General features: G+C 42.3%; 1 long non-coding RNA gene across 2 annotated transcripts in view; it reads right to left on the reverse strand.

Annotated features, from left to right (window-relative positions):
* Positions 1 to 15,303, reverse strand: part of LOC307193981 — a 267,667-nt gene extending 252,364 nt beyond the window's left edge. For both annotated transcript variants that reach the window (XR_013830468.1, XR_013830469.1), the window contains exon 1: positions 14,954 to 15,303. This is a non-coding gene — a long non-coding RNA (uncharacterized lncRNA). The remainder of the gene's footprint in view (positions 1 to 14,953) is intronic.
* Positions 15,304 to 15,935: the final 632 nt, after the last annotated feature.

The raw sequence follows: 15,935 nt of genomic DNA on the forward strand, positions 1-15,935 counted from the left end.
GTGGAAATGGTATATGAAGTGATTTTGGTGCAGGGGAACAAAGTAAATATCCTTGACCTTAATTTTAAGGTTAGTCATCCATGATATTAATTTTATTACAAAAATTGACAAATATATTTTTCTAAACCTGGATAGAAGCCAATGGGGTTTTGTCTTCATTCTGAGTACAGAGAAGAAAACATTTTAGCCCAGTTCTTGGTGTTGACGTCACAGTTATGAATCTAGGGAAAAACACAGTTTACACAACCCTTTGCAGTTCACGCAGGGCTGTATGCAACTACTTGCCTCAGAGAATGGAGCAGTGGGAACTTGCTTCTGACCTGGTGCCTTACTGAAGCTCAAACTGGCAATTTCATACATTTCCAGCAGCTTTGTAACTGTGCCTATTATCTATGATTCAGTATCTTCAAATTCATCTAAGTATACTTAACATGAGTAAAACACTAAAAAATAGCAAGGGAGGCAGCTTCAAGTTTCTTAGAGGAAAGAGCTATGAAAGCTATGCCCTCTCTCCCTACCTGCTCCCTTTTTTAGGAAAGAAATACAAGATTCTCTATACTGGGGATGCGATGGGAGTCAACACATAATTTCTTGAAATGAAATTCGGCATTTCTTTTCTTTACATTTAAAATGTATATGCGTTCTTATATCTAAAGTAAGTATCTGGAAACTTTACCCCTTCAAAAGAGCAAAGTGAAATAGCTCCACTTATTTTTCAAGATGCTGCTTTTATTTTCAAGATGCTCATAGCTGTGTTTTCTCCATCACTGTTTCTCTTAGTTTTTCCCAGTCTACCCAGTGTTTTCCTGATCCAATTGTTGCTGTCTGAATGTGAAAAGGTCTTTTGACTAGTAAGCCATCAGAGTTGTTTTTAAAAAAAAAGTAACTACAGGCTACAAGATCTGTTCAGCTTTAATTTTACTCTATGACTTTTCTGTTAAAACAGGAAGGTGGACTTCCCTGGTGGCGCAGTGATTAAAAATCCGCCTGTCAAAGCAGGGGACACAGGTTCGAGCCCTGGTCCGGGAAGATCCCACATGCCGGGGAGCAACACAGCCCATGCACCACAACTACTGAGCCTGCGGTCTACAGCCCGCGAGCCACAACTACTGAGCCCACGTGCCACAGCTACTGAAGCCGGCACACCTAGAGCCTGTGCTCCGCAACAAGAGAAGCCACCGCAATGAGAAGCCCACGCACCCTAACGAAGAGTAGCCCCCACTCGCCGCAACTAGAGGAAGCCCGCGCACAGCAATGAAGATCCAACACAGCCAAAAAATAAATATAAATAAATTTATAGAAAAAGAAAAAAAAGATATTCTTATCAATCTCTCCTTACTAGTTCAGGCAGGAGACTCAAGCATGATATCTCTGTACAGAGTCTTCTTATAACTTTAAGCTAGTTTAACAGTAATTTCCTCATAAATCACAGTGGATTTATGATTTCCACATAAATCAACTGAAATCACACTGGAAAGATACTTATTACAAGAAATCAGAACTTTTTATCACAGAAATGTGTGTTGACCCAAAACACAGACAGATTTATACACATACATTCCTGATCCTCCCCCATTCATAAAATTATGCAATAATCATGTAATAAATACATGACACAACATAAAGTATGACTTGCTTGGTTCTATTCCTTATTCCAACAAGGACTCTTTCTAAAATTGTTTGCCTCAGAATCAGGTAATAAATGAAAGGGAGAAAAGATGGTCTGGAACCTGTTTTCTTCTGTAATCTTCCATGCAGAAAACAATTGGGCTACACTGCAGAACTGAATCTTTAGACTTACAAGTTAGCAAATATTGCCTAGCCTGTTGCTAATAAAAGAGCCATATTTGTGATTGCTTTTTTCTTTACAATGAAAAGACCTCAGAATTTTGAATTTGCAATAAATAATAATCAGTAACAAATTCATATTTTATGCCAGTTTTGACACAAACAAAAAATGCGTTGTGAGAACCAAAATGAATTAATGGAACCCTCCGTTAGTCTGTCTGATCTTATGAATCACCTTTCCTCTTCTTCCTGTCCCCCTGGAGCTGCCTGAGAATCACAGCCACGTTAGTTTGTTTGCTTTCTTCAGCAAAGAAAATGCTCGGTTTTGCCTTGACGTCTGAATTTATTAAAAGGTAAAGAAACTTCTACTCTAAACATCCTTATCAAACCTTCCCCCCCCCACCACCAAAAAAGTTTAAATGAAATCTAAACACTGGTCTCAGAGTGGACACCTAAGTAATTACATTTTCAGTTTATTGCATTTTCTTATGCTGCTTGAATCTTTTCAGAAGTAGGGTGGTCCAAAAATTATATTACTGAGAGAAAATTTATTAAAATGTCTACTATTCCCATATTTAAAATGTCAGCCTCATGATTCATTACCTTTTGTCAATTCTCCTGTGTACTTGAACATGGTAATTAACAGTCTTTCTTAAAATCTGCTAGCATCTTGAAGGTCAGAGGTTTTGAGGGCAGGAGGGACATAGACCTGTGATTAGCCCAGGTTAGGGCTGCAAAAGAGGTGACAGGATCAGGTCACAGGACTGAAGACCCCCTGAGATAGACAGGCACGTCCCTCACCACGCCCACCCCAAACAGGCCAGGAGGACCGGGTACTGTCCTCCTTTCTGACTATTGAGGGAGGAAACCTGTTCCCCTGAGAAACAGATAAAGGATGTCAGCATCCTGAATTGCATCTTTATACTGCCAGGACCATTTTACCATCTACTGATAAACTCTGGACTATTAGAATATGTCCTTCTCATTATCAACTACAAGTTTAGTTCCATATGTGGGTATTTATGGATATGTACAAAAGGGAACGAATGTTTCCCAAGAACATTCTTGCACCTCGTGCTTTATGTGCACTTTCTTATTTAATCCCCTCTATGACGCTTCGTGGCTGTACTCTTATCCATCTTTTATACATGAGACACACAGAACACAAAACTCAAAAAGCCCAAGTAAGACCCTGTGCAAGGGAACATTCTCATAAAAAACTGATCGGGGATTCAAGCTTAGGTTGGTCCAGAGGCCTCGTTCTTACTACAATACCACGGAGGCTGGTGAGACACAGATTTCCCCACAAGCTGAGGAAACTGAATTTGGCACTGAACAGCGTGATCCAACTTTTACCTCTGAAAATAGTTCTGGCAGCTCCTCAAGTAACTGATCTGTATTTTGTTGTACAACATTCATTTCTGTTTGATAACATTTCCAATATTTAAGTATGCTGAAGATTTTGTTAATCTGCTGACATTTAAATTAGCTTTTGCATGCCTTTCCTTCAGACAATTTTAGGTCATTGCATTTCAGAGCAGAGTCATCATTATAAAGAAGAGTTTCCTCAATATGTAAGAAGACTACCGTATCATACACAGAAAAAAAGGCCAAGGATGAAAGTCCACTTCTCAAAGTGGAGTCCAACAAACTCCTGTATCAGAATCACCTTGGTAGGTTAAGATGCAGGTTCCTGACCTCTATCCCTGAGATACTGATCCCATTTGTGGGACCCTGTTATCTACATTTCAACATAAAAGTTCAGGAATTACCGCTACAGACAATACACTGTGAAAAAAGTATTATAAAGACCCAAACCGTGGAAGTTTTCATACTTTCAAGAGTTTTGAACAAAGCCCCATCCAGTTACTGAGGTCTTAGATTTGAAATGGACACAGATGAAATTAACTAGGCAAATGCTTAGTTAACTGTGCAATTAACTGTGCAAATGCTTTAATTATTTTTATGGCAAAAAATTAGCTTCAAGTGTGCCATTGTTGAAATGAAGCATGGTAAACCAAATTAACCCACCCACATCTTCACCACAAACCAAACACAGGCCCCAAAACTAAGAGGAGACTCTGGGCCTATGGCAACTGCCCACTGTCCTTGCCTTCTCCCTCCTCCTTGCACGAGCCTTATTCCTCCACCACTATATGGTCATAGGTCTTCTTTTCACTGTGGGTGAAACGAATGGTTCTCACTTCTGACTGCACGTCAGAATCACCAAGATAGCTTTTGATACAAATACAGCCCCTCCAGCTCTCTTACGGTTACTGTTTGCATGATAACATCTTTTCCCATATTTCTACTTTTAACCTATTTGTGTCTTTGAATCTAAACTATGTTTCTTGAAGACAGCATAGAGTTGGATCTTGCTATTCTATCAAATCTAACAGTGTTTACCTTCCGATTGGAGTGTTAGTTACTCCATTCACATTTGCTGGAATTACTGTTACAGGCAGACTTGTTTCTCCATCTAATGGGATGGATTTGCTTTTAGACTTCGTATTTTAAAATTTCCATGCAAGTGTTGATATAGTTGGATTTATTTATTTTCAGTATAGCTCTGAAGTCTGTAGCAGTGATTCCCAAACTCTTGTGTTTAAAGTGTAGATAACAGGGTCCCATAAATGGGATCAGTATCTCTGGGATGGAGTTCAGGAACCTGCATCTTAATAACCTCCCAAGTGATTCTGTTTGTTCCTATGTTCTTCATGTACTGCCTTCCTCTGAGTTAACTATTTGTTAGGATACCATTATAATTCTTCTGTTGATTTTTTAGCAATTTTTTAAGTTATTTTCTTAGTAGTTGCTCTAGGGTTTACAATGTGCATCTCTAACTTATCACAATCTACCTCAAGTTAATACTGACTTAACTCTGGTAAAATATATCAACTTCATTTCAATAATGCTTCATTTCTTCCCCCATACTTTGTGCTATTACTGTCAGATATATTACGTCTATATATGTTATAAACCCAACAATATAGTGTTATAATTATTGATTTAAACAATCTTATAGTATTAAACATATTAAGAGATTAAAAGACAAAAAATTAGATAGGTAGATAGATGCTATATTAACCTACATATTTACCATTTCCAGTGCTCTTCTGTAGTGTAAGTGCCTGGCGTTAAGCTTTTGATTGCTGAGGCATCCATTTCAAAAGACATCCATCTTGAATAAACATGTTGACAGATGTATGACACAGCTACCAGCAAAACAAGCAGACAAGGAACTAGGCCACCCCCACCCATGAAGGTCCCTCTTTCAGAAAGCCCTGGGTAACCTGGATAACTAACCACTTGAGTGACTCGTCTCCCGTCCCACGCCGTCATTCCTGCTCTGATGCTTTAAATTAGCCAAAAAAGAGTGAACCCACGAAACCCTAGCACTCTCAAACCCTAAAAAAGGCAGCGCCTTGGGTTCTCTCCCTCTCTCTCTCCCTCTCTCTCTCCCTCTCCCTCACTCTCTCTCTCTCTCTCTTTCTCCCTCTCTCTCTCTCCCTCTCTCTCTCCCTCCCTCTCTCTCTCCCTCTCTCTCTCTCTCCCTCTCCCTCTCTCTCTCCCTCTCTCCCTCTCCCTCTCTCTCTCCCTCACTCTCTCTCTCCCCCTCTCCCTCTCTCTCCCCCTCTCCCTCTCTCTCCCCCTCTCCCTCTCTCTCTCTCCCTTGCTCTCTCTCTCTCCCTCTCCCCCTCTCCCTCTCCCTCTCTCTCTCTCTCCCTCTCTCTCTCCCTCTCTCCCCCCTCTCCCTCTCTCTCCCCCTTTCCCTCTCTCTCCCCCTCTCCCTCTCCCTCTCCCTTTCTCTCTCTCTCCCTCTCCCCCTCTCCCTCTCCCTCTCTCTCTCTCTCCCTCTCTCCCTCTCCCTCTCCCTCACTCTCTCTCTCTCTCCCTCTCCCTCTCTCTCCCTCTCTCCCCCCTCTCCCTCTCTCTCCCCCTTTCCCTCTCTCTCCCCCTCTCCCTCTCCCTCTCCCTTTCTCTCTCTCTCCCTCTCCCTCTCTCTCCCTCTCTCCCCCCTCTCCCTCTCTCTCCCCCTTTCCCTCTCTCTCCCCCTCTCCCTCTCCCTCTCCCTTTCTCTCTCTCTCCCTCTCCCCCTCTCTCTCTCCCTCTCTCTCTCTCCCCCTCTCTCTCTCCCTCTCTCCCACTCTCTCTCTCCCTCTCCCTCTCTCTCTCTCTCCCTCTCTCTCTCTCCCTCTCTCTCTCCCTCTCTCCCTCTCCCTCTCCCTCACTCTCTCTCTCTCTCCCCCCCCTCCCCTCTCTCTCTCTCTCTCACCACCCACATCCTCCCTATGTAGCTCTCAGGTAGGCCACGTACCTGCTGGGAACTGTAATAAACCTTGTTCCTCAAAGTTCCCTGAGGGTTTTTGCCATCATAATAATAACCAAAGGGCCAGTCCAGCCACAACATTTTATATATGCATATACATATAGACACAAATATATATATATATGTAAATACCCCCATACACACATATATATACAAAAATATATATAAACCAAACACACACACACACACCAAAAAAAGAAACCTAGCCCACAACCTAATACTTTTTCACTTGGGAAAGTCTATAGATAGATCTCCAAACAACTTCTAGTAATTGTGAACATAAACAAAGAGAAACTTCACTGGTATTGTATAAAGGAAGTGTAACAAAATTTTAAGAGATTTTATGAAATGCTTCTCATGCCGGCAATCACAGAATGGTCCTATGACTTAGAAATGTAACAGGGTCAGCCATAACAAAGGTTTTCCTTTCTTTCTGATTCCTTTCTTGGTAAGGATAACCTATGCTTTGCCCCATGCCTGTTGCTTTCTAATTCTGCATCAAAGGTGAATCAGCTTTCCCAAGAATTTCCTCTTTAAGGATTGCCAAACAAACTGAATTGGGTCTTATCTCACTTTTATGAAACCATGAGATTATTTATGCAAATTAAACAATGCATGAAACAAAGAACCTCCACTAACCATGAACTGCATGCCAATCTAAGTGAAATGCACAGTAAATACCTACATGCTAAAAAGTGTTTTTCACAGTGAAGACTGCATCCTTTGACAGTATTCTTTTGCTGCCCATTTTTAATCCACTTAGATTTCTGGAATAACTGTGTTCTGACTTCTGACCTTCTTCACACATCTCAACAGAACTGCCTTCATCCTCTCTGGGGCCTACATATTCTCATAGAAAAAACCCTTAGCACTAAGGGTTTAAAATGTGGATGTACACATTTTAAACGATGGCCAAGATTTGAAAAGGGCAGTTTTATGCTCATTCTGTCTCCATCTCTAGAAGAAGGGATGGGAAAGATTTACATACTGCTTAACTGTGGTACAAAGGACTTTTATGCAATAATTTAGTTTTGTTCAGCTCCAAGTCTTAACAAGGTCAGATTCTCCAGCAATTGGCTGTAAGGTTACGTAGGACATAACATGTTAGGTTTTATTCCCTGCACTCCCACCCCATAATCTGTGTCTATGTCACAAGAATAATTGGGAGTCAAACAAGCCTGATAATTGTACATGCTATCATGCCCCAGGTAAACAGCTTTGCAATTGGAAGTTTCCAAAGGACTGCTTTTATGTTCTCTTCTCCCTCTGCTCCAACACAGGTTTTAAGAGATTGGAAATCAAAGTTGCCTAGTTTGATTTAACCTAATGCTTGCGCTGTTTGTTTAATTATCCCAAATCGTGATGGAGGGTGAATTTCTGGTGTGGGAGGAGAAGGAACAAGGTATCACTGACAGAATATTGCTGTGCACCCACTGCTCTCACCTTTCTTCCCCTACATAAATAGCTCTTGGGCCTGGGAGGTCCTTCTGACCTACAGGGGAGGCTTCCAGAATCCCTTTACTGTGACAGTTAATGAGCCTCATCTCCAGAAAACACACACAACAAACTGTTACAGATTTTAAAAGATGCTCTTATCCTCATGCAAATGCAGAACAGCACAGCTTTCATGAAAAATGGCACTAAGGAAAAGAATCCACCAGCAAAACAAAGTGAGGCAATGTCCAGCAACCCACAGCCAACAAGCAAGGAAGCCTGCTGGTGGTTCCTGCTCCCCTTCCAATGGTCAAGGTCTGTGCTAAATTAAAGCTTATCTTGGGTACTTGTACATCCACAACTGTATCCCACCTCTGTGTGTGTGGCAGCCTCCTACTCTCCCTGGCTAACCAGGATTCCCATTTTGGTGTCCAAGTTTTCCCATTTTTCTCTTTGCAATAAAAAAGTATCTGTCCTTCTTCCCATTCGATCCAGGCCCTTGCAACATGCTCACGCACTGAGCCAGGATACTGATCACTGATAAGTGCTTCATGTGGTCCCCCTTGCTAAGATACATGACTATGTTTTAAAGGAGCCTCTAATAGCCTTACCCGAAGACATAAGCAATGTAGACATTCCAGATAACCTAGAGTGATGCGCCTGACCGAGGAAGAAGGGTGTTTACTGACGTCTCTCAGATCATCCCTTACACCCTTGTACTGCATAAAGGATGCCCAGGCAAGAGGCATTGCTGTGCTCTTCATATGCACCAAGGCCAAACCCATACACACTGCTGAGATTCTATGAGGATAAGGCCTGAAGCAAGGCAGAGCGCGAACAAACAAAACAGAGGGTGACAGCTCATTATTATCTGCTCCATATGTGCCTCATTAAATTAAAGTAAGAGGTACGAGTTTTGCCAGACTTCCTTAGAAATTGTCACACAGCACAGATATCACACATACTACAGTAGAGCAGAAAATCCTGCCGATTACTCCCTGGGTGACCTCTGCCAGGCAAGTACCTACTCTAAACCTCAGGCTCCCCAAACATGAACTAGAGACACAATACCAGCTACACTGGGCTGTTATGAGGAACAAATGAGATGGCGCCTATGAAAGTAGCAAGTCCATGGCCTGGCACACAGGCACACCCAACAAACGCTCTTCTTCATCTTTACCCCAACTTTCTAAAACCCTTTTTATGTAAACTTGGATACTCGTAAAAGCCCATATTTTTCTCTTTTCCGTAACTACTCACTCTCCTCCTTGTACTATTTGCCCTGCCTCTTGAGAAGACCAATCCCAGGCTGTTTCACTGGGTCCTTCTTACACTGGTCACGGCAGCAGATGTGGAAGACCTCATGTGAGCTGCTCACACTTCATCAACAAGAAGCTTTCCAGGAAATATCTCCTGGCCCTGCACGTGGCACGTGTTGGCTCTACCAGAGCAAGAACAACACTTGGTCCACCCAAAGCTTCCAGCCCAACTGAGAAAACTGCTAAACCTATGAAACTGTCATAAGACAATGTGAGACTACATTTTTAGTGTGTATTGTGCTAATAATAATAATAATAGCTAAAGTAATGAGTGCTTACAATGAGCCAGGCAATAAGTTATATAACTATATCTATATTTATACTGTTATTCCCATTAGATAAGGAACGTGTCAGAGAAAGATGAGGAAGTTTGTCCAAGATCGTGCAGTGGAGGGGCCACCACTGTCACTCAATTCAACAGCAAAGCACAAAACACTATGCTTAGCGCAAGGCTAGAGCACTGGATTAGTGTGAGACTCCTAAGGGCATGAATTACATCTTCCTGATCTTTATTTCCATGGTAGACAGTCCATTACTGTGTGCTGATTAACTGACTGATGAATGAGAGAAGTCTTGTTGAGTGATGTGGAGCCTGATAAGTAAACTACAGAAGAGCCCAGTGAAGGCTGCTCATGGCAAGCAGAGAAGCAGACTCACGCTCAGAAGCTGAATTTAACATAAGTATAGAGGGGAACTAAGAAGCAGATTGACCTTAATGAAGCCCCAGGCTTGTTTTGAGGATAAGATGGATACGGATGCATAGATGAGATAAAGGGAGATAATGGGGAGGTCTTAAAAGCTTAAGCAGAAAAGTATAGAGTTGACAACATGGGCAATAGGGAACAACCATAAATCCTTGAGCAAGGCAACAATTTGAGAAAAGTGGCATTTTAGAAAGATCGATCTGGCAAGAGTGAAAAATTGGAAGAGAGCAGAAAAATACAGGTGTGAAATCAGGAGGGGGTGAATCTGAGTTTTCCAAATGGTTGAATTAGAAGGAAGAACTACAAGAGCCAAAGCACAGAGACAAATAACAAGTCAACAATGACTGAGTCTCTTTTATGTGCCTGGAATGGTGCAAGGAGCTAAGGATAAAGAAGGAATTAAACACCATCCTGGGTGACTAACCACCAAGAAGATGAAAACGAAGTGGAGAGAGACCTGCCAAGCAGGTGGTGTCCGTCCTAGACTGTAAGTGATGTCATCCCAGAACTAAGATCAGAAGGGTGACATACTAATTCCAAACACGTAAGCTGATGGGGAGACAACTCCCATTTGTCTCTAATCCCTTCATAAGCAGTTATCTCTCCGGTGGGATTTTACATTTCCCTGAAGAAAGGAGCCACATCACTCACGTGTTTCAAGATACCTAGGACAGTGCTGGAAATAAAGAAATCCTACGATGAATACCTATGATCAATTAACTAAATGGCATGAAATCCAACCGGAATTTCTTTTCAAGATTATTACAGTAACCTAGCCTCTCTCTATTCCCTCATTATCATTTTACAATCCCTCCCACCTTTTCTCCATTCCTTCACAATTACCTCTCCACTCCTGACGGGATACGTTTCCTGCTGCTCCAGCCATCTGGCACACTGTTTTTGAATCTCAGAGACACTATCAATTCAGAAATATCATCTTTCTTATACATTCAAAAAAATTAACTTGAAGAAAGAAAGAACTATATATTAAATCTGAGAAGTATTTTAGGAAATACTGAGTGATAAGTGTTAGGGAGGTACGCCATGTTGCTATTGAAGCTTCAGAAGTCCAGGGGCTCAAATTCCATTATTGACTTTCTGTCTTATACCTCTACCTCTCCTTTCTTAGTGCCTGAATTGTTCCAACTATAAGTGGGAAATACTCTGGTCTGCCAAACTCTCACAAAGAAGAAATCCAGAACCCAGCACAGGCCTCAGCAGAGCTGGATTAATGGAAAAATCCACAATGGGTAGGAAGTACCTCTCCAGCACAGCATCTCACAGGTGATTATACACGCAGCACAGGAAAGACAGGTGCTATTAGAACAATGGACTGCCTCATCAATAATAGTCTAAAGATATATGATGGGGGACAAGATGCCAGTCAAAAAGCTGATGAAGTTCCTCAGAGCATCAATGCCCACTGCATTGATCCCAGAAACAAAAGAAATGGGAGCTACAGCAATTCCTGAAGGGATGAAAAATGGGTTTCAATTCTCTTACAAACACCAACTGATTGACACTGACTGCCTAAAGCCTCATGTTAAGGACTTTGGGGGTGTCCTGAGCTCATTAGGAATATAGCACTGAACTGATTGGTAATACCTAACATAGATGAAGGAAAGGTAATGATACGTGTGCTGTTTGGCCAGATCTGGTTATGTCCAACCCCACGTTGATAATCAGTGTGAAGAGTCCAGAGGACTGAATGGAATTCACCAGTAAAGCTACTAGGGAATAAGCTATGAGTGTTTCCTGAGTCATTGCTGGTACTGAGCAGCATGCACTGCAAACAGAAGTCTTGTAGTGGAGAAGAAACAGTACAGAAGAGAAAATCAAAATACCTGCAAGTCTACTGCAAGCTAGCTCTACATCCTTGGGCAAGACATTTTCTCCCCTGGATTTCCACATGTTCATCTGGAAATGCGCAGAAGGCATGCACTTTCTGATACAAAATTCAATGTTTTTTCAGTTGCTCATATTTATAACTCATTCTCCACCAAAAAAAAATGTTGAATCTCAACAGAATGTATGGATTGTGTGGGGGTAAACAAGTCTACCCTGAAGATGGAACTTGGAAATGATCATAGTTTAACCACACCATCTATATATTGGAGATTCCTATACTCAACTTTTGTCACTTTCCCCTTCTTCTAAATCATGCTATATTTATCTTCCCCAAATGCCAGCCTTGAGAATTATAAGTAACAACGGCACTAGCTAGTGAATAATTAACTACTTTGTAGGTACCAAGAGTGCTGATGGAGAAAGGGATTGTCATTGGTTCTGAGACTTCAAATTTCATAGATGAGAAGGCGGTAGAAGGAGAAAGAATTTGAGGAGAAAAGACTCTCTTGGTTTCAGATATTTTGATCTTTAGGTGCTTAGAAGACATCTGAATAAAGCTGTCCAGTTGGATATGTAAGTCTGAAGCTTGGGAGAAGAATCTGGGCCAGAGATGAGATTCAGGAGTCACTGGCATATCGATGACAATTGATATAACGAGAATGGACTGGATCAACCAGGTGGGAGAGTGTGCAGAATGAGAAAAATTGTTTGCTTAGGATGAAAAGGATGCCAGGATTTAACTGGTAAGCAGTACGGCATCAACTGAATAAAACCAAGAAGGGATAGTCTGTGAGGTGTCATGACAAACAGAAGAGTGAGGTTTCATGGAAACCAACAGCACAGAGATCTTGATGAAGTAGTGGCAAACAGCAGAAAAATCCAGAAAAGGACTTAAAAAAAGGTCCAAATGGACCTGGTGATTAAAAGACATCAGAGATGTTAGCAAGAACTATTTCAGCAGAACAAAGTTAAGCAGGTGCAAATTAAAGTGAGGAAAATAGTATTTTACTTTTATTTGGAGGAGTGTGAAGGATTGTGTGGGTAGAGGATGAAAGATGGAAAATGAAAAGCCAACAGTAAGTGCAATGAATTCTATGTACTTGCTCTTTTCCATTGCCTGCAACTGGACAAAGGTGGGCTTATTATTTACTGGCATTAAGTCTATCAAAGGTTGATCTCAACTGACTCATGGCTGGGAGAACTGACAGACCACACTAAGAAGAAAATAACTCAGTATCTCAGAAAGGGGGAACCTTCCAAATCCCATTCCCTTGTCTGCCGTGTTACATCTGTCAGGTTTTAAAACAGCCATTCAGCCTCTTTGTTGATCCATTTCCTTAGCTGTGGAATGGGAAAATAATTCCCTTTTAATTGGATCCTGAAGTGCTAAGGACTTTTCAGACTGCCAGAGACTCTGCAGTGTTTAGAGGCAATATCCTAGCTCAGAAATTTCCCAGCTACTTTGCCCTGTTACTGAGAAAGTTACTTCTCTCTTCATATGAAATCCACAACCCCAAGGCATACGCTTACGATGTAAATTTCTTTTTGCAGGTTTGTAGGGCTTTGATCCCTGAACCACCTCCTTGTGTCTACAATCTGCAAAGTAAAGTGGAGAACTGAGGAAATGATCTGGGAGAACTCAGCCCCCAGTTTGAAGTTTGCCTCAGACTATTCATTTGTTCCACCAGAAAAGTTTACAAAACCAAATTCCTCCTGCATAGGCCGGGGCCTCCAGTTTACTGGGTCTGTGCAGGTTCATTTTCATTCTCTGTTTCTTTCCTCTTGAATTTCAGACTCTCACCAATTTCATGTCTCCCAGGAGCTGTCGTCAGCAGCCATATATCCTCTCTTGTAAATAAACCGCAACTGTCTGCTGGAAATTTCCACTAGCATATCCAGCCATCTCAACAAAAGCGACAGACCCGAAATCAAATTCATCAATCTCTTCCCCAAAACTGCCTCTTCCCAGACTCTCCTATCGCTGTCAACTGACATCATTCTCCCCATCACCCTGGCTAAGGTCCTCAGTGTCAGCTCTGTGCCCGGACTCTCCCTTGTCTTTTGTATCCTTTCCCCAAGTCTGAAAATTTTTCCATTGAAATGCCTGGCCCACCTGTCCCTTCTAGTTTCCAGTTTTGCATACTTCCCTTGTACCAGACACCATGCTAAGTAGAAACCTCACCTCACTTAATCCTCATGACAACCCTATAAAGGGGCTGATGGAATTTCCCCCATTTTGCTAATGAGAAATTGTGGTTCAGACAGCTATGGGGATTCTTATGGACTGAACATTTATGTCCCCCTAAATTCACATGTTGAAGCCCTGACCCTCAATGTGACTGTAGTTGGAAATAGGGCCTGGGAGGAGGTGATAAAGGTTACATGAGGTCATATGGATGGAGCCTTCATCCAAAGGGCTAGTGCCCTGGGAAGAAGAGGAAGAGACACCAGAGCTCTCTCTCTCTCCATGATGTGAGGACACAACACGAAGGCATCCACCCATCTACAGGCCAAGAAGAGAGCTCTCACCAGGAACCGAATCAGCCAGCACCTTGTTCTTGTATTTCACAGCCTCCAAAACTGTCAGAAAATAGATTTCTGTTGTCTAATCCACCCATTCTATGATAGTTTGTTATGGAAGGCTGAGCTAAGACAGGGACCATGCCCAGCCCACTCCTAGGAGACAGAGGTAGGATCCAAAGCTAGGACTACGTATCTCCAGAAAGCATGCCCTGAGCCACTGCACTGCACTGTACTCCCCACCCCTCCAGGCCAGCTCCCTAGCTCAGGCCCTCATCATCACACAGGGAAAGCTCAGTAACAGCACTAGCTTCAAGTCTTCTTGCGCTCCTCCGGTTAACCTGTGTGTGTCACGTTTTCCTCAAATACAACTTCGATCAGATCATTCCTCTGATCGAAAATTTCAGTGTCTCCCCACTGGCTAAAAATCAGGATTAATGCCTTTAAATAGACCTCCAAGTTCTCTTTAGTTGGCCTGAGCCTTCTTATCCAGCCTAGGTCGCTTCACTGCCTATCCCAAAGGCATCCATTCTGCTGATCAAAGTGGCATAAATTATTTGTGAGTTCCAATGAGGGCAGGGGCTATGCTGGTCCCATCTCTGTATGACCAGTAACTGGCACATAATAAGTGTTCAATAAACAGTGGTTGTATGACAGACCGAATGAATTAATGCATGCTTTTCCCCTGGCCCAGATATGCCCCTAGTTCTCCCATCTTCAGTTCACCCAGCCATCAGGACCAAGCTCACATCTACCTCCATGACAATGGCCACTCCTGCCACCCAGCACGCCATGGTCTCACCCTTCTCCAAGCCTTTCCTCTAGAACTTTCTGTCCCTGTAACTCACAACACATTTCACTTACTGGCATGAACCAATGTGATTGAATGTGTTCAGGAATGTTCATTTTTGCATTGTTGGTAATAGCAACACATGGTAACAATCTGTGGCAGAGACTACCAGCTGCCTCCCAAATCCCTTCTACCCTTCTTTTTTATTATAAAAACTGACCTTTAGGGCTTCCCTGGTGGCGCAGTGGTTGAGAGTCCACCTGCCGATGCAGGAGACACGGCTTCATGCCCCAGTCCGGGAAGATCCCACATGCTGTGGAGAGGATAGGCCCGTGAGCCATGGCCGCTGAGCCTGCGCGTCCGGAGCCTGTGCTCCGCAACGGGAGAGGCCACAACAGTGAGAGGCCCGCGTACTGCAAAAAAAAAAAAAAAGAAAACTGACCTTTAGCCGGGCCTATTGCCACCCAGCTTTAAAAAACAAACAAACAAAAAACACATTTCTCAGCCCTCCTTGAAGCTAACTATGGCATGGCCACAGGACTAAATTTTGGTCAGTGACAGAGAAGCACATCTTCCTCCTCCATATCCTCAGTCCCACTGCCTGGAATTCAGATGTGATTCTGGAATTCCAGCAGCTATATTGGACCAGAGGGCAAGGACATGCCAGGGCAGTAAAATGGCAAGAATCTGGGTAGCTAGCAGCATCATGGAGTATCCCTATGCTGCCTACCTCTGGCCTTGTGTTTCATGAGAGAGAAATAAACTTCTACCTTGTTTGAACCACTGTTATTTAGGTTTCTCTACTGAACACAGCCAAGCTGGAAGACATTGCAAATGCCTAGTATGAAAGAAATGAATAAATAAAAGTGGGTTGATATGAAGCTTGTTAAAAGAAAAGAACTAGAATGATCGATCTCTTGATATCTATCTACCTACCTACCTACCTCTCTATTTGTCTGAGAGAAAAATAAACCATATGTGCATTATATTTCTAATTAATTATGTATTACTTGTATAACAAATGACAAAAAGTATTTCATTATAAATACTGCTAATTACTTCTACTTTGCAAACACTCTGCCTCCTCAATAATCTTTTAAACTTCCCAAAGGCAGAGATAAGAACTTTTATTTTTTTTTGTCTCTGCCACTCTCCCTAGCACATAAGAGGTCCAAATATATTTTTTTTATATCTTCATTGGA

Source organism: Stenella coeruleoalba, assembly GCF_951394435.1.
Source record: "Stenella coeruleoalba genome assembly, chromosome: 11".
Lineage (NCBI taxonomy): Eukaryota > Metazoa > Chordata > Mammalia > Artiodactyla > Delphinidae > Stenella > Stenella coeruleoalba.